This window comes from Danio aesculapii, chromosome 14, assembly GCF_903798145.1.
Source record: "Danio aesculapii chromosome 14, fDanAes4.1, whole genome shotgun sequence".
Lineage (NCBI taxonomy): Eukaryota > Metazoa > Chordata > Actinopteri > Cypriniformes > Danionidae > Danio > Danio aesculapii.
In genome coordinates this window covers 4,048,439-4,074,690 of record NC_079448.1, presented here as the reverse complement: position 1 = coordinate 4,074,690, position 26,252 = coordinate 4,048,439, and the positions used below count along the sequence as shown (strand labels likewise).

Genomic DNA, 26,252 nt, shown 5'->3' with positions numbered 1-26,252 from the left:
TATATTTTTTAGAGTATAGCACAACAATCGCAAAGTTTGTAATTTCAATCCGATTAATCAGCTTTGTCATACCACTGTTATCTAACTAGTTACATTACCAGCAGCCTATTGTCAAGCCAATTTTTATTTGTATTTTCTCATTAATTACTGCCCAGTACTCTATACTGTACATTCATACTGTATCAGAATGCACCTATTCAGACTGCAGCTCTACATTTATCTAAAACAAGAGCTATAGACTCAGAGAGAGCAAAATGTGCTGAGGCAGACTTCTCTTATCAAACTCCCCAGAGATAGATGAATGTGTGTGTGTGTGTGTTTGTTGTGCGTCTTTGTAATTGCTTGCTGTGCTGTTTTCCTGTGTCCTTTTGTAGTGGGTTTGTATAGAGGGGCTATTTCTGTCCCACCAATTTATGGCCGTGACACACATTTACTCACACGCACACAGTTCTCCTCGCGGATGCTCCGTCCTCAGAGCTGCAGGAGAAATGATTGAAGTCGCTCGTCCATCAGCGCGGGAGAAAAGAGAGTGAGCGCTGCGGCGGACCACATTCATCACTGGAAAATATGCACACGGCCTTGAAACGCCCAGGTGACTAACTTTGCTCCCGCACACAGGTGAAGCCATTCGATAAAGAGCGCAAGGGCCAGAGGATATCTGTCGCTCTGGCTGAATATTAAATACGTCAGAGAGAAAGCAGCCAGACAGAAATGGATATTGGAGTGACAGTTTCAGGGGTGCAGCAGTAGGGGATTTGTTGGTTGATTATGGCTAAATAAGGCAAGTTAATGCAGATTTATGTATAGTACAGTTTTATAAAGCTAAATTAAATGCACATCCAATTTTAGAAATGTGCAAATGCTTAGGTATCAAACACTAATACAAAAAAAAAGAGTTTAGTTGTGAACAATTCATTGTAATTGGGATTATGAGGCAATAACGCACACCTGGCCATGGGACAGCTTAGAAGCCATTTGTACAATTACTATTGGACCCTTAACAAGTGGGAGGCAAATATGCAAACTGTTGTAATTCCTACAGCGTTCACCTAGTTTCATTTCAAATCCATTGTGTTGGTGTATAGAGCCAAAAATGTTAGACTCAAAGGCAACTTATGCTCATTCTGTAGACGTAGCCCTATATACATTTCTGGAGAGTGTGAATTATGTAGCCAGAGGTACGTCTTTAAAAATAACGCTATGGTGTGGTCTGGCATTGTTTTTTTTTTTTCATGCTACCAGCTGACCGCTTACCCCAATATGGACGGCTTTCCCACTGTTACCAGTTTGCCCAGTAGCTCACCATGTACGTCGGCGGACTTAAGACGCAGAGAGGAGTTGATCATGGCGACGGGGTTTGAGTCCGGCGAAGAATGCTTCCAGAAAGCAAGACAAAAAACAAAAGCCAAAAAATAAAATAAACAAGTAAATAACAGAGTGAGAATGTGGTAAAATCTGAAAACATGGTAAAAATCAGGCGAGGGCTTTTCTTTTTCTGGATTGCTTTTCAAAACACTGTCAGTTTGGTTTTAATGAAGGAGTGATCGGGTCAATCGGTGCTTTTGAAAACACTTTCGGTTTGGTTTAGAGAAGGAGGATGGTGCATCAGTCGATCGGTCGACAGCGGCCTTAGGTGGATTTACACTGTAAAAAGTGCTACACTCACAAAGTTGGTTTTATATACTTTAAATAATTGCAATCTAGTTAATTATATTTGTTTTATACCAAAAAATATCAATTTGCTTATTCTTTACTTAAAGTAGATCAGTTTTTATATAACAGTATATTTTAAATAAAACTAATGCAATTTATTTGAGTATATTTTTGTATGTGGTTATTGTGTAGAATAAATGTTATAAAAGTGAGTTGACACAGACAATTTATTAGAGCAGCTGTCGATGTGTGCAGGTCTGTTCATCAAACGTGATTTTAATAATTCTGTGTGACCCCATTTTCACTGCCCGCCACTTTCCAGACACACGCAGCATCTACAAGGGGCGACATTTACTGCTCGCAGCAGCGGATCTGATTAACACGGTAAGTTGCAAATGTAGCCGAATGATAATGGCAAAGTCATGCTAAATTGCCGACTTACCTAGGCAGTTGAGGTTTTAGCTTGTAAATTGTACTGTAACGTCAGGTAACAAACTGCTCTCGCATCGAAAGCTAAGTTGGCTAACGCTAACCAACGCTAGTTTATGCTAACGATTAAAAGTGATAGCCCTGAGAAAAAAAAAATGTTAAAGTAGTTTAAAACACTTAGTAGGTATAACTAACGTTACAAAACGGATTAACTAGGTCTCTGGTGGGCGGTCGGGGGGTGGGTTTAGTTTGCTAGCGCTAACTTGGCTAGCTAACCTAAGTTATTATCAGCACATTAAGCATCATATTAAATGCAAAACGTATGGAACAGTTAAGTAGTTTGTGTTTAGCGTAAAATTAAGTAGCTTAAGGTTTGTGTTTAAGAGATTTAGTCCATAAGTTTTTTGTTAATACTGCAATGTGAATAAATTACAGATTTATAATTTATTTGAACTTAAATTACATTTATGTTTACAGAACCATTTAAAATGTACGCACCTCATTCTAAAATGCATTTTCTTGGTCTTTAGATACCAAAGTGATTTTGATTATTTTGTTAAGAAAAACATTAGATACGATTACAGCTATAATTATTTGCAGGTAAGTAAAACATGGGTAAAATTGCAAACAATAGTGGGCTCCATAGAATTACATTTGATATCTGAAGATTTTTTGTATGTGTGCAATGAACAAACAGTATAAAACATCCTAATGCAGTTTCTTATTATCTGTCAGTCTTTCACTAAAGCTAACTGAAAACACTGATTCACTGAACTGTCATTTGCCAGTAACATTAAATTTGGAGAAAAAGTAAATTAAAAGTAGCTTCAGCAAAAATGTAATGTAAACTTTAATGTAATATGTAAAATGGCAATGTATTCATTTAATTTTGTATTATGACTTATGCAAAGTTTGGTGCAAAATGAAGATGACCGTTAAATCATAGATTTTATATTCGCCATTTTCAAACTGTTTAATATGTAAGTTACATACACATTTTTATGCTTTATAAGTTGCAAAAATAAACTGAAAATGTAATACCTAAATTTAAATAATTCCTTGATTGACAGGCAACCAAAATGCCATACACTGTTGCACTGAATAAAATCACAGTTTTCTTTAGAATTTGATTCTTAAAACACCTGGAATAATGTAAGTACACAATAACCTATATAGCCTTTTTTTTAATACAGAAGTTTAACTAAGGTAAATTTTAACTGATAATCTAAGGTGTTCCATCCATGTATCATTCTCACTGCACTTTTTTAACTTCACTTGTAGTTTATCTAAGATATTTGCTATTTAGCTATTTAATATTATTTAGTATCAACCACTTGAACTCCTGTTTCTTTTTTCTCTCCACCAATAGAGATGTGTGGAATCAGAGGTGCATGCGGCTGCCCACGGGAAAAATTTGACATCAGCCCAACACAGTTTGGATAATCATAGGACTGTCAGAGGTTTACCAAACCTGTCAAATGCATGATGGCTCCTGTTTGGACTTACTGATGTCCTCGACTTACATCAAAACTGTATACATTATTTGACATATATCAGAGACTCTTTGTGGGACTGGACCTTATGCATCCTAAATCTTCATCAAAGTATGCAGATCTCCTTACTGAGTTGTCTTAAATGAATTCTCAATAGGATCTGGCATTATTAATGTTTTTATTTATGTATTGTGTATGTGCAGCCACATTAATGGCCTGTTTTGTAGTCACTTTTAAAAGGGACACTGGTTGACATTGAATAAATGCTATGGTCTTTAATCCATCTTCCCATTCTTATTTAATTGTTATTGACCTTAAAGTCTGTTTATCTGTTTTTACTTAATCACTGTATAGTGTGCTTAGAATATAAAAATGAAGATTTATTTTCTGAGGTTACAGCCAGAAGTCAATTGAATTCATTTTAAAATGACATATGCATGGTTAATTTTATTTAGATAATTAAGTTCTTAATACCTAATTAAAATAAGTTCAGGCAACATATAGCAATGTATAAATAAGTTAGGTTTAACAAAAAAAGTAAGTTTATCTGATTTGAGTAATTTTAGAAATATTAGTTGGCTAAACTTAATTTTGTTACATTTGTTTTAAGCAATGTTTTAGTGTTTAATATACTTAAAAAAGGCTGGAAGTTGATTCAATCTAAAACGTCCGATGCAGCCACTTGCCTCACTTTTTATAAGTTAAATCTAGGTCATACTTTTTACAGTGTACATGGGAACACAGTAGTTTGAACAAGCAGCCAAAAGTCTAACCCAGGCTCATTCTGAAAACGTGGTCCCGTGGACGTTTCTGTAGACGGGGAGGGGGGTGCAGAGGTTGGTGGGGCATATCCTTTATTATTGGTAATGATTATTAAATCCACATTAAACAGTCCTTTAATAGTGACGTCGCGTCTTCAGTTTCAGGCTCAGGCAAGCTTTGCACTCACACTACAATCATATCACACCAAACGAACCACACTCTGGCACACCTATTCCAACCGGGTCAGGGCCGGCTAACTGATCAGCGCCTGGGCCTGATTTGTAGCACTTACACTTGTCAAACGAACCTGGAAACGCTCCCAGGTACGGTTCAGACAGCATAATGTGAGTGCACCCTAAGTTCAAATTTAGTATACTTTTTTTTTTGTATCATATTCGATACATCAGGCTTATTGATTAATAGTTTATACCTTCATCCTCATGTCATATTATTACACTCAATTAAAGATTACTTGAAAACAGAAACATGCTTATAACCAACCATTCTCACCCAGCTACTATTATAGTTTAATAATGACAAAGTTGCATGTTTGTATAGTAAATGGATAAAAAAAGTGCAAAATATTTCAATAGTATCTGGATGCAGCTTTTATGATGCAAGCTGAGATTGCATCACTCAGCGATGCAATGTCAGACACAATGCACTCAATGGGGTGAGTGACGTCACTGTGACGGGTAGGGTTAGGGGTGGGGTTAGGTAAGAGCATTAAAAAGCATTGGATGCAGCTCAGATTGCACTGCACCAGGTCTGCATCCAGACCCCTCTCAAATATTCACACAATTACAAATTAGTTTTGTAGTCATTTCACCTATAATGAAAATCAATTTTGCAAGCTGTTTGGACAAAACTGTGTGTAGGTGTAGCGTGTCCACTGTCATATTGGAGTGATAGAAACACAACAAGTCTCTTTTTAAAAATTTCCTGACATTAAAATGGGATCCAAATGCCAGTGATTTTGAGGCCCACCACAACGTGACGTAGGAGTGTGGTTCTACCGCCCACTGAATTGATTGACAGGCTCCATGTTTCTATAATAACATGTACACACGTCCACAGAACTTTTTTTTTTGCAAATAAAAAATATTTGCTTTAACTCTCTGTGAAATTTATACGTCTAAAATGTTTTTAAAACAGAGCATGTTTGGAATAAAGACAGTAAAATCGCTGTAATTCTTAACTGCCATAATCACCACAGCCGCACCGTGTCAGTAAATGCTAATGTGTGTGTGGGTGTGAGTGTTCTGCAAACGGCATTTGTGTGAGACTCATCATTTCAGAAAGGCTTGAATAAATTCCACCACAAATTCATGAAACAAACATACTTGGTATTTTTGACTAAAGAGCTGTATTTCAGCTTCACCTGAGTCTGCCTCTGTCACTGACTGCTGTTTATCTGACGTAATGCATGATGAGAAGCAGACACACACATGGGATCAGTGGGCGGGGAGAAGCAGCTCATTTGCATTTAAAGCCACAGGCTACAAAAACAGCTACTCTGTGTTCAGACACCAAAATGGGCAAATTCTGGAGACTAATAAATAATCTGATGAGTATTTTGAGCTGAAACCTTACATGTTCTGGAGACACCAAAGGCTTATCTTACGTCTTGTAAAAAAAGGTAAAATAGGTGCTCTTTAATATTTAATAAAAGTTTGTGTTTAACCTAACTGTGATTTATTTTTCTGTGCCACTCTATGGGTTAAGGGAGATTTTCCTTAAAACAAGTAATCTGTTAATGGGGTAAGCAAAATAATCTAATTTCAAAGCATAAACAATGTCAGTTTGCTTGTTTTAAGGAAATCTCATTGCTTGTCTCAAAAATGATTCTTTATTTAAGAATTTTTAGATATTTGGACTGGAAACAAGTAAGAAAAGCTTCTCTCTTTTCTTTGTGCTACAACTCAAACCATAAACATCCATGGTGAAGATTTCATATGCCTTAACGCAGCTCAGCTCTTAAGCCCTCCGGCCCTCCCGTCCATAACAAGCGTATTTACAGCAAACCCATTTTTTTAGCACCAGAGAAGACGAGTTCAAATATTGTCTGGGGTAATTGACAACATGAAAGAAAACAGATAACACACACACACACACACACACACACACACACAAAAAAAACTTAACAGTGTGACTTATAAAAGGAAACACAGTGTACAGCGAGAGATGAAGCTGTTACATCATCAGACATTCAGAGTCAAACCTGCCCTTTATTCCTTCAAACCACCGAATGTGTCAAACGTGTGCAAAACCTTCCTCTGTCAACTCAAGGTGAGCCGTGGAGACATTCATCCATGTTTATACATGCTTTTTAAGATGAAGCTTGTTAAATAATGACTTCATTACTGTGAGATTAAAGCAAAAGCGGAAAACGCAGCGTTGGATTCATATTATTTTGATGTAGACATTTCATTTACAGTATATGCAGACACGGCATGCATTTATTCTATACATATTTCAACACTGAATTACTTACAGTCTGTAATTACTTTTAAATGACAGCTTTATATCGCTGACTTGCAGTTAAAAGATAGTTAACTAAGCTGATGTGTCTTTCTAAATACATTGTAAGTAGATTATTGGAATTGTATATGAACTGTCTGTATGATTTATCTGTGATAATTTAAGGGTGTCCCAGCTCATCTCACCTACTTTACACACATGAGTCAGGTGTGAGTCAGTTAATTCTAGTAAGTAGGGTATTTTATTCACTGTATATAAAGCAATTCTCTTTAATGTAGTTGCAGATTTGTTGCATTCATAAATAAAACATGCTTATTATGGAAGAAATTTTCCATAAATTTTCTATATTAGCGATTAAAATATACATAATGGAAAATAAGTTATTTAGTTAACGTTAGCTTCTTTACAATAGGTTGTTGCATAGTGCACTGCAACTGACACCGACTTGGGATAATGTTAACTGAACATTAACAGGCACAATTAGCATATTATTTAGCTGTGCATTTACTAAATGAGCACTGTGCTACATCCAAACTGACCCCACTGTGTTTTTTCTATAATCAATTTCTATTCTGTCCTTAAGTGTCTTAATTAACGTTGACATATTTGGACATACAGTTAGAGTCAGAATTATTAGCCCCCCTTTGATTTTTTTGGATTTTATTTTTATATTTCCAAATGATGTTTAACAGAGCAAGGAAATTTTCACAGTATGTCTGATAATATTTTTTCTTCTGGAGAAAGTCTCATTTGTTTTATTTAGCCTACACTCTCCGAAATAAAGGTACGAGAGCTGTCACTGGGGTGGTACCTTTTCAAAAGGTACACATTTGTACTTGAAGGGTCCATATTGCTACCATAAAAGTATATATCAGTACCTACAAATTTTAAGAGGAACACTTTTGTACATTTAGGTACTAATATGTACCCTTGAGTTATTACAGTTTTTCTCAGTCACTTTGGTGCATTTCTCACAACACTATTTACATTTGCACAACAGTTCATGCAGTTCTCAAAACACTAGTAAAAACGGCAAAACCTAGCTGAAATCCTGCAAAAGCGTGTCACTTGCTCAAAATGGAGAGCTCATTCCTCAAAAGCAAGTATTGATGTCAATGAAAGTGTCAGTGTCATCAAGATGAAAAGTCCTGACACCATTATGAACATGATAGTCAAATGGCTGTCATGTTTTCATTTTCACAGTTTACTCTCTACATTTTTTTCCAATGCAAAAACGTCAGATTTTGGTGACACTTCCTGAAAATGCTCAAGACAGCACTGTATACTATTTGCACAGCCATTTGAAAACTACAGTAAAGTTAGACATCACTGTATTTAAGGAGGTATCTGAGTACAAGACACCGAATATGCGTGTTTCACATTTTTACTGCAGATGCTCTTTGCAATTCTAATTCATTCACAGCATTGTGCAAAAGAATAAACACACCCTTATTTACAACAAACAGAAACTTCCTTTGGGTAGAGCTGTGCACAACTGTAAACAATATTACAGTACATATTGGAACTGAACCAACATACACAGGTCTGTAAATCATTCATGAAACTGTTCAATGTAGAAGACGTTTTCAGGAAAAAAAAAAGATTAAAATTATTTTTATAAGATTTGCTTGACAGATTTTGACAACTGGTTGAACATTTCTGTATGTAATGACTCAAGTAATGAAATGAGGATTAGATTTATATGGAATGACTATTCAGCATTCACAAGTTTAGTTAATGTTGTCTGACATGACATAAGCAGATGATAATGTTATACAACAGCAGAGAGATGTATGAAAGCAGTTGATGCATGTCCAAAAGCATTCGCAATTTGTTGGAGGGAATGAGAAACTGCTACTGTGATATGCACAAATGAATAATTGTTTTGAGAACTGCATTAACTGTTGTGCAAATGTAAAGAGTGTTGTGAGAAATGCACCAAAGCCACTGAGAAAAACTGTAATATGGACCTTTTAGGTACAATTTTGTACCTTTTGAAAAGGTACCACCCCAGTGACAGCTCGCGTACCTTTATTTCTGAGGGTGTAGAATAAAAACATTTTTTTTATGAACCCTTTTAAAGTCAAAATTATTAGCCCCTTTAAGCTATATTTTTTTTCGATAGTCTACAGAACAAAACTATTGTTATACAATAACTTGCCTAATTACCCTAACCTGCCTAGTTAACCTAATTAACCTAGTGAAGCCTTTAAATGTCACTTTAAGCTGTATAGAAGTGTCTTGAAGAATATCTAGTCAAATATTATTTTCTGTCATCATGACAAAGATAAAATAAATCAGTTATTAGAAATGAGTTATTAAAACTATTATGTTTACAAATGTGTTGAAGAAATCTGCTCTCCGTTAAACAGAAATTGGGGAAAAAAATTAACAGGGGGGCTAATCATTCTGACTTCAACATTATATAAGCACATTTATATATGTACAATTTGACTGTATTATTTGTATCCCCTTCAAAAATCTTTCATGGGAATATTTGATATTTATTGTGCCCCCTCTACTGTAAATTTAGGCCTATAGATGGTGGCCATGTTGACATGACCGAAAGCGGACCATGCTTTCTATTATAATGTCAATGGGCAGTATGTCAAATGTATGGACACACGCACACACACCATGTAGCACAGAGGGGAGGTGCGCCAGTCACTGAATCCATAGGGGTTCTCAATTGTCCTCCACATTCTGTCTCTTTTTTATGTACTGTGTTTGTCATCAAGTTATCTGTAGCTCAAGTGGTGGCGTTCTGTGTTTAGCTATTTGCTTGTACGATGGCTTTGAACTGTTAAAAGACATCTCACAGCGCTTTTTCAGAACTCGGTTTGATTTATTGTTTTGACAGACGAAAGTTTTGGAGGCATTTTGTCAATACGATTGACACAACGTGAAGTCCAATTAATGTTTTAACGTGTACAAATCACAGACGGAAAAATTTTAGATTCAGTGTGCAATAACCTTTACTAAGAACAACCTTTTTGCAGTGTGGAAAGTCTATATTGTCCCTCTAAAGTCAGACTTTTTTTCTAGTTGTCTGTTGTTGATGTGATTGTTATGGTTGTAGTTTGATCCATGAATAGCACACAGGCCTTGAACATTCAATTGTCAATGCTGCTTTTGTTGCTCTTGTTTGGTTTAGGCGTTTTCTGCTCCTGGTCATTTCCTCTGAAATATTAGTTTGATTTGTTCTCGTGTTCTTGTCTGTGTTCATTGATTGGATCTTGGTGTTGCTTGGTGAACTCATTAGTTTTGTGTATAAGCAGCCCTCATGTTTCTGCTGATCATTATTGATGTGTCCTACAGCAACTTTATTAAGGCTTTTATGTCAGCTTTTCTGTTAGGTCGCGGGGTTTGGTTTGTTGGTAATGTAGTTTCATGACATGGCACGAGCAAATGACTTTTCGTCAAGTTCAGTCTTTTTTACAGGTTTTTCTCATTTGTTTTCATTCAATTTAATTCAGGTTTACTTGTATAGTGTTTTCACAGTGATTATTGTTCTAAAGAAGCTTCACAGAAAGTTAGCATCATTACATTTAGGGACTTGTGTATAAGATTGGCACTATATAAACATATAGTTAACCTGCAGTTATATATAGTCAAAGACTATAGAATACACAAGACGTGTCACTCGTATAGTTTTGAATGATAAAAACGTGTAACCAAAGAGTTTAGAATGACCAAGAGGCAACACTCAATAATACGCTCCATTGCAACAGCAGCGCCCAGCAACTGCCCCGGATTCCGCCATTTTGGAGTGAAAGCGGTCGGCTGTCCATTGGATCTTATTGCTGTCTCAAAGGCAAGCAGCTGTTTTGTTTTTTATTTATTTATTTAAAAAGCACATTAAAGCTGAGAAACAACCTGAAAGACAACAATACAACACTTACTATCACAATCATCAGCACTTTTAACAGTTTATTTTACAGACTTACAATGTGCTGTTGCTCTATTGGAATTTTCATTCCAAAATGGCCGCCACGCCATCTAGTGGCTGTTTCCCAAATCGCACTTGAGTGTCGCCACTTGGTGATTCTATGCTGTTTGGTGTAATGGTCAATATGGCGAATGAGGCTCCGCCTACTAGTACAGGAGCCAATCATCGATCGATATAGACTGACGTTTCTCTGGAGAGAAGCTCGGATCAGACGTGTGCCTTTACGTCAATTTGGTGGTCAACAAACACACTATAATCTCAGCAAATACTTGCTTCACAGACATAAGAAATATATCCACAGAAAGCTTGAAATCTCTACTTTAAAATGAACCAAGTGCACTTGAAAACAAAAGTTTTTTAGTTTTGTAATCTGGATGTAATGAACACGAGGTACAGAGTGTCCTGTCAAATGCTCATCACACATGACAGCAATTACTCAAACCCCCACAAACTTGTAAACAAGAGTCGCTGTCATTTCTGGAGGATAATCACCATCTAGACCAAGTTGTAGCTTTCTTCAGAAGACGATCAGCGTGATCTGATGAAGTTGATAATGTGTAGAACGATCATAAATGAGGTTTGTGTCGTGACTCCTTCCTTTTGAGTGCGCATTAACTTGGGCAACCTGTAAATATGCCGATTTAGTTTGATTCGGACGTTTAGAAACTAAACTTATAAGACAGCTGTTGTTTAATTTTATTGGTGATTCCAAATATGTAATGTAATCATTAGCTTGGCTAACAATTTTGGAGAATTTGATGTTTCCCCATTCAGACAGAATGTCTGAGCACACTGCCTGAGAGGCGTTTCAAAGATGGCCGCCGAGTGAAATGACTTGCCTTAAAGGGACTTTGGTATAGTGTCCTTCCAGAAACGTGATGTCTATGTGTATAATACATGGCTAATGAAGTGTATTTGTGTGTTTATTGTCCTCGAAGTTGGCACAATATTATTTAATATTATTTAATATTTGCAGATTCTATTCAGAATCAACATTTGATTTGATATACAGAAGTATTTTTTTATTTATTCATCCCATAATTTTGTCCATTCTGTGACAATTTAGGTGATTTTGTGATGAATTTTTTAAAAAATTTAATTTATTTATTTATTTTATTTTTCACTTTTTTTATTATTTAAATCAAGGCTTGCCCAGACTTTTTCTTAGTAGAGGCCAAAAACCAAACTTGATTGAGGCTAGTGGGCCGAAGGTAAATATAGTTGCCATCAGTAATTTCCTAATTTATTTAATAATATTTAAAAATAAACACTGCTTTATATGAACTAATACAGTGTATATATGTATATATATATATATATATATATATATATATATATATATATATATATATATATATATATATATATATATATATATATATATATATTGCATTTTAGAATGAACTTATTACAGCAAAAACAAAAACAATCTTATTTGTAACAGAATGGAGTTAAACTAGTTTTGGCCTTGATTTGCTTGCCGATGTCTTCTGCATAGTCCTCTGTTCATCGAGTGACAGCATTCACATTTTAATAAATTTGATTAATTTACAACAAATAGTTGAAACATTTCATGTCCGTTTGCTTTTTGTAGCTCAGCAATCAAAACAAACAAGCAAAAAAATTGACATCAAATTAGAAATGACGATGTTAAAGCATTCGCCCCAACTCTCTCCATCATTTTCTTTCTCTTCTCACAGGGGATGGTGGGCCAAATCAAAGGTTATAATGGGCTAGCTTTCTACTTTGGGCATCTGATTTAAACCATACATTCATATTTTTATATACATAAAGAGATCATTCTTCCATTCTCTCACTATTTACTCATCCTCAAGTTGTTCTAAACCTTTATGAGCACCTTTCATCTGTTGAACACAAAAGAAGATACTTTGAAGAATGTTAGAAACTGATAACTTACATAGTAGAAAAAACACAATTGAATGTCAATGGTTACAGCATTTTTCTAAATATCTGCAACAGAAGAAAGAAACTCATAAAGGTTTTGAACAAGTAAAGGGAGAGTACAGATGACAGAATTTTATTTCTTTTTTGTAAACCATCCCTTTAAGCATAAACTGGTTGGCTTATTTTTCCTGGCATGTGAACACCACACTAGCCTGTGTTCTGCCAGCTAAATATATACAGTAATGTAAGTTATGTGTCATATGTGACAGGAAAGCATAACTTATTGTAGATTTAAGCACATCAAGCCAAAGCAAAGAGGACTTCTATCAGAAACTCAGTCTATTTCAGTCTAAGACATCATAAAAAACCGTGTCCCCATCTTGTAAGACACAGGACAAGTGGTTCTGTCAGAGAAATTTCACATTTAAGAGGGTGAGACGGAGTCTGTGCAGGTTTCCCACTGACATTTTGGGATACTCTTGGGTTTTTAATGCTATATTGAACATCACGACTGATAGAACAAATAGAACATGCTGAGGAGAAAATCAGCCATGCTTCTGCTCTCACTGTCAACTGTATAAAATAAATGACTCAACTCAAAACTGAATGGCAATGTTGCAACTTGTTGCAAAGCTTTTTGAGTTGACTAAAGCTGTTGAGTTGGTACCTTTGCAAAAGGTACACATTTGTACTTGAAGGGTCCATATTATTACCTTAAAAGTGTATATTAGTACCTACAAATTTTAAGAGGGACACTGTTGTACATTTAGGTACTAATATGTATCCTTGAGTTATTGTTATTATATAAGATGGTAATAAAACATAGGTATAAGATATTAACAGTTTAATATTTTAGTCATATCACTAAAATTGGTTAATTAAAAAAAAACATTGATAGTAGACAAAAAATACCATAATTAATTTTTTTGAGGATTTAATATTATTATTTTAAATAATAATAATTAATTAAAGTATATCTTGCAGTATTAAAAGTGTAACAAATATTGCAAATATTATTGAAATAGTGGGGCGATATGACATATTTTCTATTTTCACAAATGCTGTCCTGACTTTTTCCCTGGACATAAGACTTTAAAAAATATTACATTACAAAAATGGTAATAATAAAAGAGTATAATATATTAACAATTTACTATTGTAAAATTGTACCATTAAAATTGGTTTATAAAAGTTATAATAAAAATAATACCTTGATTGATTTTGAGGACTTTTCCCCAATAACTATAGTTTGAGTATATTTTTCAGTATTAAAAGTAAAAAAAAAGAAAAGTAAAAAAAAATATATAAAAATTATATTTATATATATATATATATATATATATATATATATATATATATATATATATATATATATATATGTATATGTATATATATGTATATGTATATATATATATATGTATATGTATATATATATATGTATATGTATATGTATATATATACAAAAATGGTATTTAAATAATTGTATAAGATATTAACAATTTAATATTTAAAAGTTTAATCAAATAATAAAATTCAATGATTATGAAAACATGGTGAAAATAGTTTTTTTAATAATAATAATAGTAATCATCATCATCATCATCATCATTATCGTTATATTTAAACAGGGGGAAATAAAATATTTAAAAATAAAAATATGTATAAAATGAATGAGTATTTAAAAATAGGTTCAATAAATGTATTTTTTTTTTTTGGTATTTTCCATTAATCAGAACTTTTATTTTGAAGGGTTATTGTGAAGACCTGTGATGAAAGTAAAGTTTGTAAACTTTTTGATATATTCATGCAAAATGTTCCAATTTCGATGACTTCCACATTATAACAGTAAATTCCATTTTTATGACTGGATTCTGCCGTAGTATGATTCCAGTCCAAACACAGCTTACAGTCTCTTCAGCTCAGGGAAACACATGAAACTGAAACAGCAGTGAGCACAAGCACAAGATTCAGGCAAACAAACGCAGCTGAAGACACACACACGGCACCTGCTGCACACTCCATTCCTCACTCCCAGAGCCAGTGTGACGAGGTGTGTGTGTGCTGATAACACCAGGTCATTCACCTTTTGTATACAGAAGACAGGCTGATCCCATCACAGATACACAGCAGCAGCAACAGCACACCTGCCTCCAGATCCTCCACTAGGGCGCGTGTGTGTGTGTGTGCGCGTCTGCGCCTGATTTATACTTTTAAAATTATGTTTTTTTAACAGAATTTGACCATTTTATTTTGAATATGCAGTTTTATTTTTTTATGTTTTTATAACATAATTTTCCAATTTTTTTGCATGTTAATATAATACTTTTAAATGATTTTCTAAGCGGATTGTACCATTTTATTTTATGTATGCGTTTTACTATATTTATAAAATATTACATTTTATACATTTATAACAGAATAACATGTTTTGTTTATAACATTTAACATTTTATTTATCATGTTAATGTCTTCTAATATGTTTGCATGTTAATATAATCTTTTATTTTATGACAGGACTTTACCATTTTATTTTAAATATGCATTTTTAAATATAGTTTTAAATGCTTTTATTATGTAATTTTGCTATTTTATTTCATATGTGCAGTTTTTAATTATTGTTTAAGTAGTTCTAACACAATTTTCTCATTTTATTTTGCATGTTAATATATTTTTAATGCTTTTATTCCAGACTTTATCATTTTATTTAGCATTTTAAAATATTTTTTATGCTTTTATTACAGAATTTTGCCTTTTTATTTTGAATGTGCAGTTCTAAATGATTTTTGATACTTTGATAAAATAATTTTGCCATTTTATTTGCATGTCAATATAACTTTATATGCTTTTATAACAGATTTTGTATGTGCATTTTAAAATTATTTTTATGCTTTTATAAAATAATATTCACATTTTATTTAGCATTTTTAAAATATTTTTTACTTTGATAAAATAATTTTGCCGTTTTATTTTGCATGTCAATATAACTTTATATGCTTTTATAACAGATTTTTGTTGTTTTATTTTGTATGTGCATTTTAAAATAATTTTTATGCTTTTATTAAATAATTTTCACATTTTATTTGGCATGGTAATATCATTTTTATATGCCTTTATATCAGAAATTTCCCATTTTATTTTGAATGTGCGGTTTTAAATCATTTTTATGCTTTTATATCAGAAATTTCCCATTTTATTTTGCATGTTAATATAATAAAAATAAAATGCTTTTATAGCATGACTTTACCATTTTTTTATTTGTGCATTTAGTTTTATGCTTTTTATAAAATAATTTTTTTCATTTTTTTTTTGCATGGTAATATAATTTTTATATGCCTTTATCACAGGACCTGAACACTTTTTATATATGTGCATTTTAAATTATTTTTATGCTTTTATAACAGACTTTTCCTACATCATTTTGCATATGTATTAAAATTATGTCATGCTTTTTATAAAATAATTGTACAATTTTATTTTGTGTATGCATTTAAAAATAATTGTTATGTATTTATAACATAACTTTTCCATTTTATTTTGCATATTCATATAATCTATTTTGGAAACGCTTTTATAAAAGAGCTTCTTAATCTTTTTTTTAAAATCTGTTAACAGGATATTTACCAGGATTTTACCATTTTATTTTGTATGTGCATATTAAAATGATTTCTTTATGCTTTTATAACATGATATTACCATTTCATGTTTTCATGTGCATTTGAAAATATTGTATCACGGCTTTAATATTGATTTCATGTTTACATCAGTTTCTAGTAAACATCAAATATTTGTTTATTTACTTTGTTTTTATTGAAGTGTTTTACTTAACAATCAACATCTTGTCTAAAATTGACCAAATAATATATTTTGCTGTTGTAATAATTATGCACAATATATTTACAAAATCATAATCATTAACATAAAGCATGAGCATAAAATACTGTGAAGAATAACAATGTTTTTGAAATATTTTATCCAGTTCAATAATGAAATGTCAAGATAAAAACTATAATAATTTACACAAATTATATATTATATATACTTATTGCTAGTAGAATTTATCACAATATGCTTTAATATATAAATATTACCACGACATTTTATAGAAAAGAGACAATTACTCTGCATATAAATTTAGAAATTGTAAGAAAATGTATTAATTCTCTCTCCAAATTAAGTTTTTGGTCAGTTTGGTCAGTGGCTTATTCAATTTTTTTAGTTATTTAATTAATTTATTGTTATTATTATTATTATTATTATTATTATTATTATTATTATTATTATTATTGTTGTTTTTGTTGTTGTTGTTATTATTATTAATAACACTATTATTATTCATATTCATATTCATATTATTATTATTATTAATATTAATATTAATATTAATATTAATATTCATATTAATATTATTATTATTATTATTATTATTATTATTATTATTATTATTATTATTATTATTTATATTATTTATATTATTATTATTATTATTTATATTATTATTATTATTATTATTATTATTATTATTATTATTATTATTATTATTTTCATTGTATCCCTGCCCATTTATGGATATTTTTGTCCTTTGTAATTTCTCACATTTATTTTTTTATATTTTAATTAATTGTTTAATTAATAAATTATTTCAGCAACCAAGATTGCTGAAATAGTCTATATTTTAACAACATGATGATTTATTTAAACACATCTGCGTGTGTTTGCAGGAAAGTACGCATGTGTATGTATGCAGGCTTGAGTGTTAGTATGAGCAGGTGTGCATGTGTGTATGTACCTACTGTATGTGTGTGTAATCCTGGTGTCCATCACATTGAGGGGACCAAAGGACTATTTTGGGGTCTTAAATCATCCAGAATGAAGTACTTTAACAATGTAAAACTGCAGATTGTTGGGTTGAGTTGGGTTTAGGAGTATGGTTTTGTTAAGAGGATAGAATATACAGTGTATACAGTAAAAAAAACAGGATTACGTTACATCTACGAGAAATCCATATAAAACACGAAAGCCCAACATGTGTGTGTGTGCGTTTCTGACACACGTCCCTCCCGTGAGCCCAGTTGCACTTGACGGAGGAAATAAATCAATGTGTTCATTTAGTTTTAACACGGCCCGTCTATTTCCCTCAGAGCCGGCGGGATTGGAAAAGCCGCAGAGAGTTTATCTCTATGGCGGAGTCCAGAGGTTTGTCCTCATGTCTGAGGACTCGTGGGATTGAGTTTCATCTCTCCATCAGTGAGAGACACACTCGGAGATGCTCTTCAAACTACATTAGCAGCGGAAAGATGCGTAATATGTCTGACAGGGTCTGTGTTTGTGTGAGGAAAGCGTTATAACTGCTGTTCAAGAGATATAAAACACAACTGTTCATGTTACATAATACTATCAGATACACTTTTGAAATATTAAATGTTATGTTAGAGATGAAGTACATCCAGGAGGTTGTTAAGACTGAATAAAACCTGACAGGCTTATCGACAGCTTGACGTGAAGCGCTCTGCTGTATAAGACTGTAGGGCTTTAGCTATACTTCGCAAACAACCGTCCTGGATGTACTTTATCCTGCTTATTACACCGCTCCTTACCACAAAACAAAACAAATAGACACAAAACAGTTTTCTGAGCGGTAATAGTTATTAACTCTTAAATTAAACGCAAAGCTAACAGATTAGCTAACTGCTAATCGAGTATAACGTTGCTGTAATGTAAAGGGATGCTGACAACGGAGGTGTGGAACCAAATGCAGGTTTATTGGGAGAATTGTCAGGCAAACAACGATTAACAGAGGGGCAAACAGATGTATACAGAAAATCCAGAGTAGTGGTGAGTAAACAGGCGGATGGTCAAAAGGCAGGCAGCAGATAGGAATAAACAGTAAAACAAACAAAACAAAGCAAGGGTCCAAACTGGCAAGGCAAGGTCGAAAAGTTCACAATACAGTTAAACAAGACTCAACAACTGGTGTCTGTGTGTGTGTGTGTCTTTGCTGCTTTAAAGTCCATGTAATCAATTCTGAACAGCTTCAGCTGCGTGTCAGCAATCAGCAGGAAAACCAGGACAGGTGTGTGTGTGGTGCATGGCAGGAGTTTGTAGTCATTTAATGGCGCATTTGTTGTCGCTAGATCGCTGATAATCATAACAGTTGAACTAACCTGTGTATTATTCAGTCACAAGATGGTGCCAAAGCAGCAAAAAAGCAAAGCTGACAGAAACGAAAGTGGCTGAATAAAGCATAGACTGACCTACTGTATGCATTATTCATTAATAAGACTGCGCCAAACAATCCAAAAGAGCAGAGTGATAGACAAGCAGATGCATACAAATTATTGTGGATGTAAGTACCTGTATATAGATTTGAACATTTTCACTGACGGTCAACGTGATTCGAAGTTCCCGGGTGAGACTGTGTTATTTAATGGTTGTTAACTGGAAATAACACACCTTGGAATGTCGCAAGTGACCAATCAAAAGTGAATATTCCAGACAGCTGTGTAATAAATGATGATAATGAATATTTTGGAAGTTTTCATTATTAGTTTAAATCTACTTTATATAAATTGAAACTTACTGGAAAGCGTTGAACTACATTAATGGTTCATAAAATTCTGTTGCCTTTTTAAGAGTTGTCTACCTTGATGCAGCTTTTAGTAAAACAGTACAATTGAAAATGATAAAACCTATTAGAATACAGCTACACTCACTGGCCACTTTATTAGGTACACCTGTCTAACCGCTCGTTATTGAAGATTTCTAATCAGCCAATCACATTGCAGCAACTCAAACATTTAGGCATGAAGACATGGTCAAACGATCTGCTGCAGGACAAAGCGAGCATCAGAATGGGGAAGAAAGGGGATTTGAGTGACTTTGAATGTGGCATTGTTGTTGGTGCTAGGCGGGCTGGTCTGAGTATTTCAGAAACTGCTGATCTACTGGGATTTTCATGCACAACTATCTCTAGGGTTTACAGAGAATGGTCTGACAAAGAGAAAATATCCAGTGAGCGGCAGTTCTGTGGGCACAAATGCCTTGTTGATGCCAGAGGTCAGAGGAGAATGGCCAGACTGGTTCCAGCTGATAGAAAGTCAACAGTAACTCAAATAACCACGTTTTTGACATCTATCTGTGAATAGATTATGGAAATAACTTCTCCGTTTAATTTAACCAGATTTTTTAAATATTTATTTTAGTTTAAATCATAAATGTGCTTAATTTTAATCAATTTCACATACTGTCAAATTTGACTTAAATGTGCTTAAATGTGTGTTAATTTAAAGAGATAGTTCACCCTAAAATGAAAATTCACTCACTATTTACTTGTCCTCAAGTGGTGGAAAGAGTACTGAAAAATTTTACTCAAGTAAAAGCACCATTACCTTCCCAAAATGTAGTGAAAGGAGAGTAAAAATATCATAATTTTTTATTTAAAATAATTTATATAAAAATTAAAATTAAAATACAAGTAAAAAGTAGCCCTTTTAAAAGTACTCAAGAGTACTGAGCATTAAACTGTGAAAGTTTACATGCAATTTTGTGTGTGTGTGTGTGTGTGTGTGAAAATGTAAAATTCTGTAGTGCATTTAGTGATATTTTAGGCCATTTCAGACATCATACATCTGTCATCCAGTCTAAACACTCTTTGGGTCATTGCGTGTGACGATTTTGGACATCTTTTTTGACACTTTTAATGCTTCCAAATGGTTTGTTGTCTTTATAAAGCGCCCATGTCTTGAGGTTGTTCTGTATGATGTGATTTAGTTTCTATGTGCTGTTTGATTGGACAGTAATCACAAGACTGATTGTTCTACTTTAGCCAATCTCAGAGACAAGAAAAAATAAAGTATTAACTGCAGGTTGAACGAAAAAAGTGTAGTAAAAGTGCAGATACAGCACTAAAAATGTACTCGGGGGTAAGTAAAAGTACACGTTTTTAAAACGACTGTACTCTATTACAGTAATTAGAGTTTTTGTAGTTTGTTACTTTAAACCACTGATCCTCAAGTGATTCCAAACCTTTATGAGCTTCTTTATTCCGCTGAACACAAAAGAAGATACTTTGAAGAATGTCATAAACCTGTAACCATTGACATCCAGGGTAGAATAAACAAATACTATGGAAGTCAGAGCTTTCCAGCTTTCTTTAAAATCCTTTTTTTTGTTCAACAGAAGAAAGATTCTCAGATTTATGACAGAACTGTCCCTTTAAGAATCATTCGATTAGATCAAACAAGATAAATAAACTAGTAATTAATACTTTATTTAGGTCTTTATAGGTTATTATAAACTCTTTAATGTTTCTGCAGGAACCCAGAGATTTTTTTCTGACAATTATTTTACATGGCATCTTATAAATGCTTCCAAAAGCTAAATCCAGAGCCGCGCAGCATCTCGAGGCACATTTGAAACTATTTTTAACTTGACATGCTATACACTTACTCTGCGAGCTGCTGATAAACCAAAGCGAAGTTCAGCGAGAGCCAAAAAGACGCGCGTTTGAGTCACATCTGTATAGACCAACAATTTAAGCAGCGCACAGATGGATCTCACCTTCCTCTCTAAACCCCTTGAGCACTTGCTGTATTTCTCAGTCAAACCCACAGAACGGCAGATCCCCTATAAGCACGGGTCCCATCGGGGCATTCAGCTCATCTCAGCGCTCTGCTGTCCTGCGGGACTAGTAAACTTTATATAAGCCGTTCTGCTCTCTCTGATGACGCTGTAAATGTTTCCTCTAGTAGCTGCTGTAGTGTCTACACAATATATATCACGCAAGTATCATATCCCGATGATAGTATGTATTGAGACATGTGTGATGGATTACATTTATTTTATGCATTGGTTGTTTATTTAAATTTGAATAATTAGGTGGGGCCTTGCTATCTTTAGCCCCGCCCCCTCAGGAGTTGCTGTTCTGCTTTTGGCTGCAGCATCTCTAAGGAAAACATAAAGTGCAATGACAACAGCCATTTCGAGTCTGAAAATCTGCACAGGTTTTCACGACTAAACATTTGCACCTTGACACACCTTTTTTTTGTTTGAATTAGCTGTTTATTTTATTATCATTAAATAAATGCAGGATTCAAAAGTTAGCTAAATGTTATATTATGATAAATATTATCATAATACTCAACAATCAAATTGCATATATATATATATATATATATATATATATATATATATTTTTTTTTTTTTTTTTTTTTTTTTTTAGATCTAAAAAGTGTCTTATACCTGTTTATTTTAGTATTGTTAAATAAATTAATGATTTTAAAAGTTAGTTAATGAGAATAGCATTCTATGATGGAAATGTTACATCATGATAAATATTGTTATCGTAATACTCCACAACCAAATTGCGTAATTTTTTTTTAACTAGATCTGAAAAATGTCTTTTATAAAATATCGTTATCATGATACTCAACAAACAAATTGCATATATATTTAAAAAATTACATCTGAAAATAACTTTTACCCGTTTATTTTAGTATCATTAAATTAAAAAAAATAAAAAAGATTTCATTACACCGCTAATGAAACTAGCAATTGTTGATGGAAATGTTATATCATGATAAATATCGTTTTCACAAAACGCAACAAACAAATAGCATCGCTAATGAAACTAGCATTTTTTTTTCTTTTCAAAACAGTTGAAAAGTTGTAAAAGGAACATGGAAACAAAAAAGACACAATATAAGTGTCAAAGGTGACCAAATACAATCTTATATACATTCGTATTTAGCGTTGATAAAATGTTTCTGGAAATGTTATATCATGATAAATATTGTTATCACAATACACAACAAACAAATAGCGTTTAAAAAAACAACTTGATCTGAAAAATGTCTTTCATCTGTTTATTTTAATATTGTTAAATAAATGCATGATTTCAAAACGTAGCTAATAAAAAACATTTTCTGAGGGAAATTTCATATTGTGATAAATATCATTATCGCGATACTCAACAATAAAAAAATTATATTAAATATTTTTAAAAATTATATCTGAAAAATAGCATTTACCTGCTTATTTAACATACTAAAATAGCTGTTTATTTTAGTATCATTAAATAAATGAATGATTTTTAAAACATAGTTAATAAAAATAGCATTTTTTGAGGGAAATGTTATATCGTGATAAATATCGTTTTCATGATACTCAACAACCAAATAACGTTTTAAACAGATAAAATACATTTTTCAGATCAAGTTCTTTTTTTTAATATCGTTAAATAAATGCATGATTTCAAAACGTAGCTAATAAACAACATTTTCTGAGGGAAATTTTATATTGTTATAAATATCATTATCGCGATACTCAACAAAAAAAAAATTTCAATATTAAATATTTTTAAAAATTATATCTGAAAAATGTCTTTTATCTGCTTATTTAACATACTAAAATAGCTGTTTATTTTAGTATCATTAAATAAATGAATGATTTTTAAAACATAGTTAATAAAAATAGCATTTTTTGAGGGAAATGTTATATCGTGATAAATATCGTTTTCATGATACTCAACAACCAAATAACGTTTTAAACAGATAAAATACATTTTTCAGATCAAGTTCTTTTTTTTTTTAATATCGTTAAATAAATGCATGATTTCAAAACGTAGCTAATAAAAAACATTTTCTGAGGGAAATTTTATATTGTGATAAATATCATTATCGCGATACTCAACAAAAAAAAAATTTAAATATTAAATATTTTAAAAAATTATATCTGAAAAATGTCTTTTATCTGCTTATTTAACATACTAAAATAGCTGTTTATTTTAGTATCATTAAATAAATGAATAATTTTTAAAACATAGCTAATAAAAATAGCGTTTTTTGAGGGAAATGTTATATCGTGATAAATATCGTTTTAGTGATACTCAACAACCAAATAACGTTTTTAAAAGAACTTGATCTGAAAAATGTATTTTATCTGTTTATTTTAATATCAGTAAATAAGTTCATGATATCAAAACGTAGCTAATAAAACTAGCATTTTTTTAAGCGTGATGTTATATGGTGATAAATATCATTATTGTGATACTCAACCAAATTGCATATTTTTTTTAATTAGATCCGAATAATACACTTTACCTGCTTATTTTAACATAATAAAATAAATGAATGATTTTAAAACATAGCTAATTAACGTAGCATTATTCAAATGAATTGTTAAATCGTGATATATCGTAATTGTGCTACATAAATTATTTAAATTAGATCTGAATAATGTCTTTTACCTGTTTATTTTATTATACTTTTATAAATAAATGATTTCAAAACATAGCTAATAATACAGCATTTTTCAAGGGAAATGTTGTATCGTGATACTTTATTGACGATGTCACATATTGTTCAATATCGCACAGCTCTATCTGTGAGCACTGGGCTTTTGTTCAGAGCTTTCAGAAAACAGCGGAGGAGAAATGAAGGGAAAGGCAAAGAGACAGACTGTGTGTGTTCCCTTCTGGAAAACCTCATGTGTCTGAGCTGTTGACCTCCAGACCTCTCATTACTGCATTTCCCACAATCCTTTGGCATTCGGGGCTGCCACTAAGGGTGTTTTTGAGGTGTTTCACCTTGAGTAATGTAATATCCGGAAAATAGCTTTTATCTGGAATAACTAGCCTTTAGCTTTTCTATATATCAGTGCTGTCAGCAGCATCACTCACAGGCGCTCGGTTACAAAATGTTCATATAGTTAGAGATTAGCACAAAAATAGTTAGCGAAACTGTAAAAATCAGTGTCAACATAATACATTTAAAAGAATTCGTTTTGTTTTTTTTGTTTTACATTCCTTTAGTGTTTTGTTTTATTTTGTTTTACATTTGGTTTTATATTCGTTTCATTTTTTTCGTTTTCTTTTTTTTTGTTTTAGGATGCTTTTCTTTTATATTTATTTTGTTTTGGTTTTATATTTGTTTATTTTTTTTGTTTTGCTTTTAGTTTTGTTTTATAATTGTTTTTTTTATATATATATATTTGTTTGCTTTTTCATTTGTGTTATTTTTGTTTTGTTTTGTTTTATATTTTAGTTTTTTTGCTTTTTCATTTGTGTTTTGTTTTGTTTTGTTTTATATTTGTTTTGTTTTTTGTTTTTGTTTTATAATGGTTTTGTTTTATATTTTTGTTTTGTTTTTTGTTTTATACTTGTTTATTTTTTTAGTTTAGTTTAGTTTTGTTTTATATTTGTTTAGTTTTTTGCTTTTGCTTTTTCTTTTGTTTTATATTTGTTTAGTTTTTGTTTTCTTTTGTTTTTTGTTTTATATTTGTTTTGTGTTTTGTTTTGTGTTTTGTTTTGTATTTGTTTAGTTTTTTGCTTTTTCTTTTCTTTTGCTTTGCTTTTTGTTTCATTTCATAATCATTTTGTTTTATATTTGTTTTGTTTTGTTTTTTTGTTTCATATTTGTTTCGTTTTTTGCTTTTTGTTTTGTTTTTTGTTTTATTATTGTTATGTTTTATATTTCAGTTTCGTTTTTCATTTTATAATTGTTTATTGTGTGTTTTGTGTTTTGTTTTAAATTTGTTTAGTTTTTTGCTTTTCGTTTTGTTTTTTATTTTGTTTCATGTTTTTTAGTTTTTGTTTTCTTTAGTTTTTTTTGTTTTACTTTGTTTTATTTTGTTGCTGTTGTTTTGTTTTATATTAGTTTTGTCTTTGTTTTGCTTTGCATTTTCCAACACAATCTCATAGCAATTTCTAACAATTTTAAGTTTATGTTTGATACATATGTTTTCATGCAATCTTAGTGATGGTTATATTTAGGGGTTTATGCTTTTTCTTCTTCTTCTTCAAAAAAAAATTCCTGTACAAATTAGCTGCTAAAACGTATAACAGTTACATTTTCCTCTGACACTGAGTTGTTCTTTCTGTATACATTTTCATTTTAGTTAAAACTGGACTATATTTGGGTTTTTGTAATTTCTATTAGTATTTTTTTGGTTTGTTTGTTTGTTTGTTTGTTTGTTTTTTTTGTTTGTAGTATGTTTGATTTAAATATTTATTGTTATTTTGGTTTTGATTTTAATTAATTTAGCACATCACATCAAACCACATTTTAAATGATACCCGCTGCTTAAAAAAAATAAAATAAAATAAAGAGTAGGTTATTTTATTCTGTTTTACTTCAATTACCTTTAAAGAAGATGTATTTTATTATAGTTTGTTTTGATTTCAAGTTGAGTATATTAAAAAGTAAATTAGTTAGAAGATTAATGAAAAATTTCTCTTACTACATACATACAGTAAAAAAGGTAATGGATGTGAAGGGACATTGTACATGCTGTAAGATATACAGCTCTTTTTCACTCCCAAAATCTCGGAATCTTATAATTTACAGTGATTTATAAATCTACACTGCAAAAACTCACATTTGGTTGTTAATTATTTAGTAAAATCAGTGTGAGTGAATGAATGTCTTCAGTGAAATATACAATGTAAAATATGCCAGGTTCCACACAATCCCTTCATGTTGTGCCAACACAAATCAATTAAGTTAACTTGATTACTTAAAAAAATCATGTTGATTGAACATAAAACAATTAAGTTGTCTCCAAAAAACACATGGATTGCGTTGTTT

The 26,252-nt window shown here is 31.8% G+C and overlaps 1 protein-coding gene and 1 long non-coding RNA gene across 2 annotated transcripts in view; both read left to right on the top strand.

The window, feature by feature from the left end:
* spock1 (SPARC (osteonectin), cwcv and kazal like domains proteoglycan 1) overlaps positions 1-26,252 on the top strand; it is a 334,100-nt gene that overhangs the window by 136,378 nt on the left and 171,470 nt on the right. The gene's annotated exons all lie outside the window — the stretch shown is intronic.
* LOC130240816 (uncharacterized) lies at positions 1,884-3,854 on the top strand. Its single transcript, XR_008838799.1, has 2 exons — positions 1,884-2,037; positions 3,452-3,854. It is a non-coding gene; the product is annotated as an uncharacterized LOC130240816 (long non-coding RNA).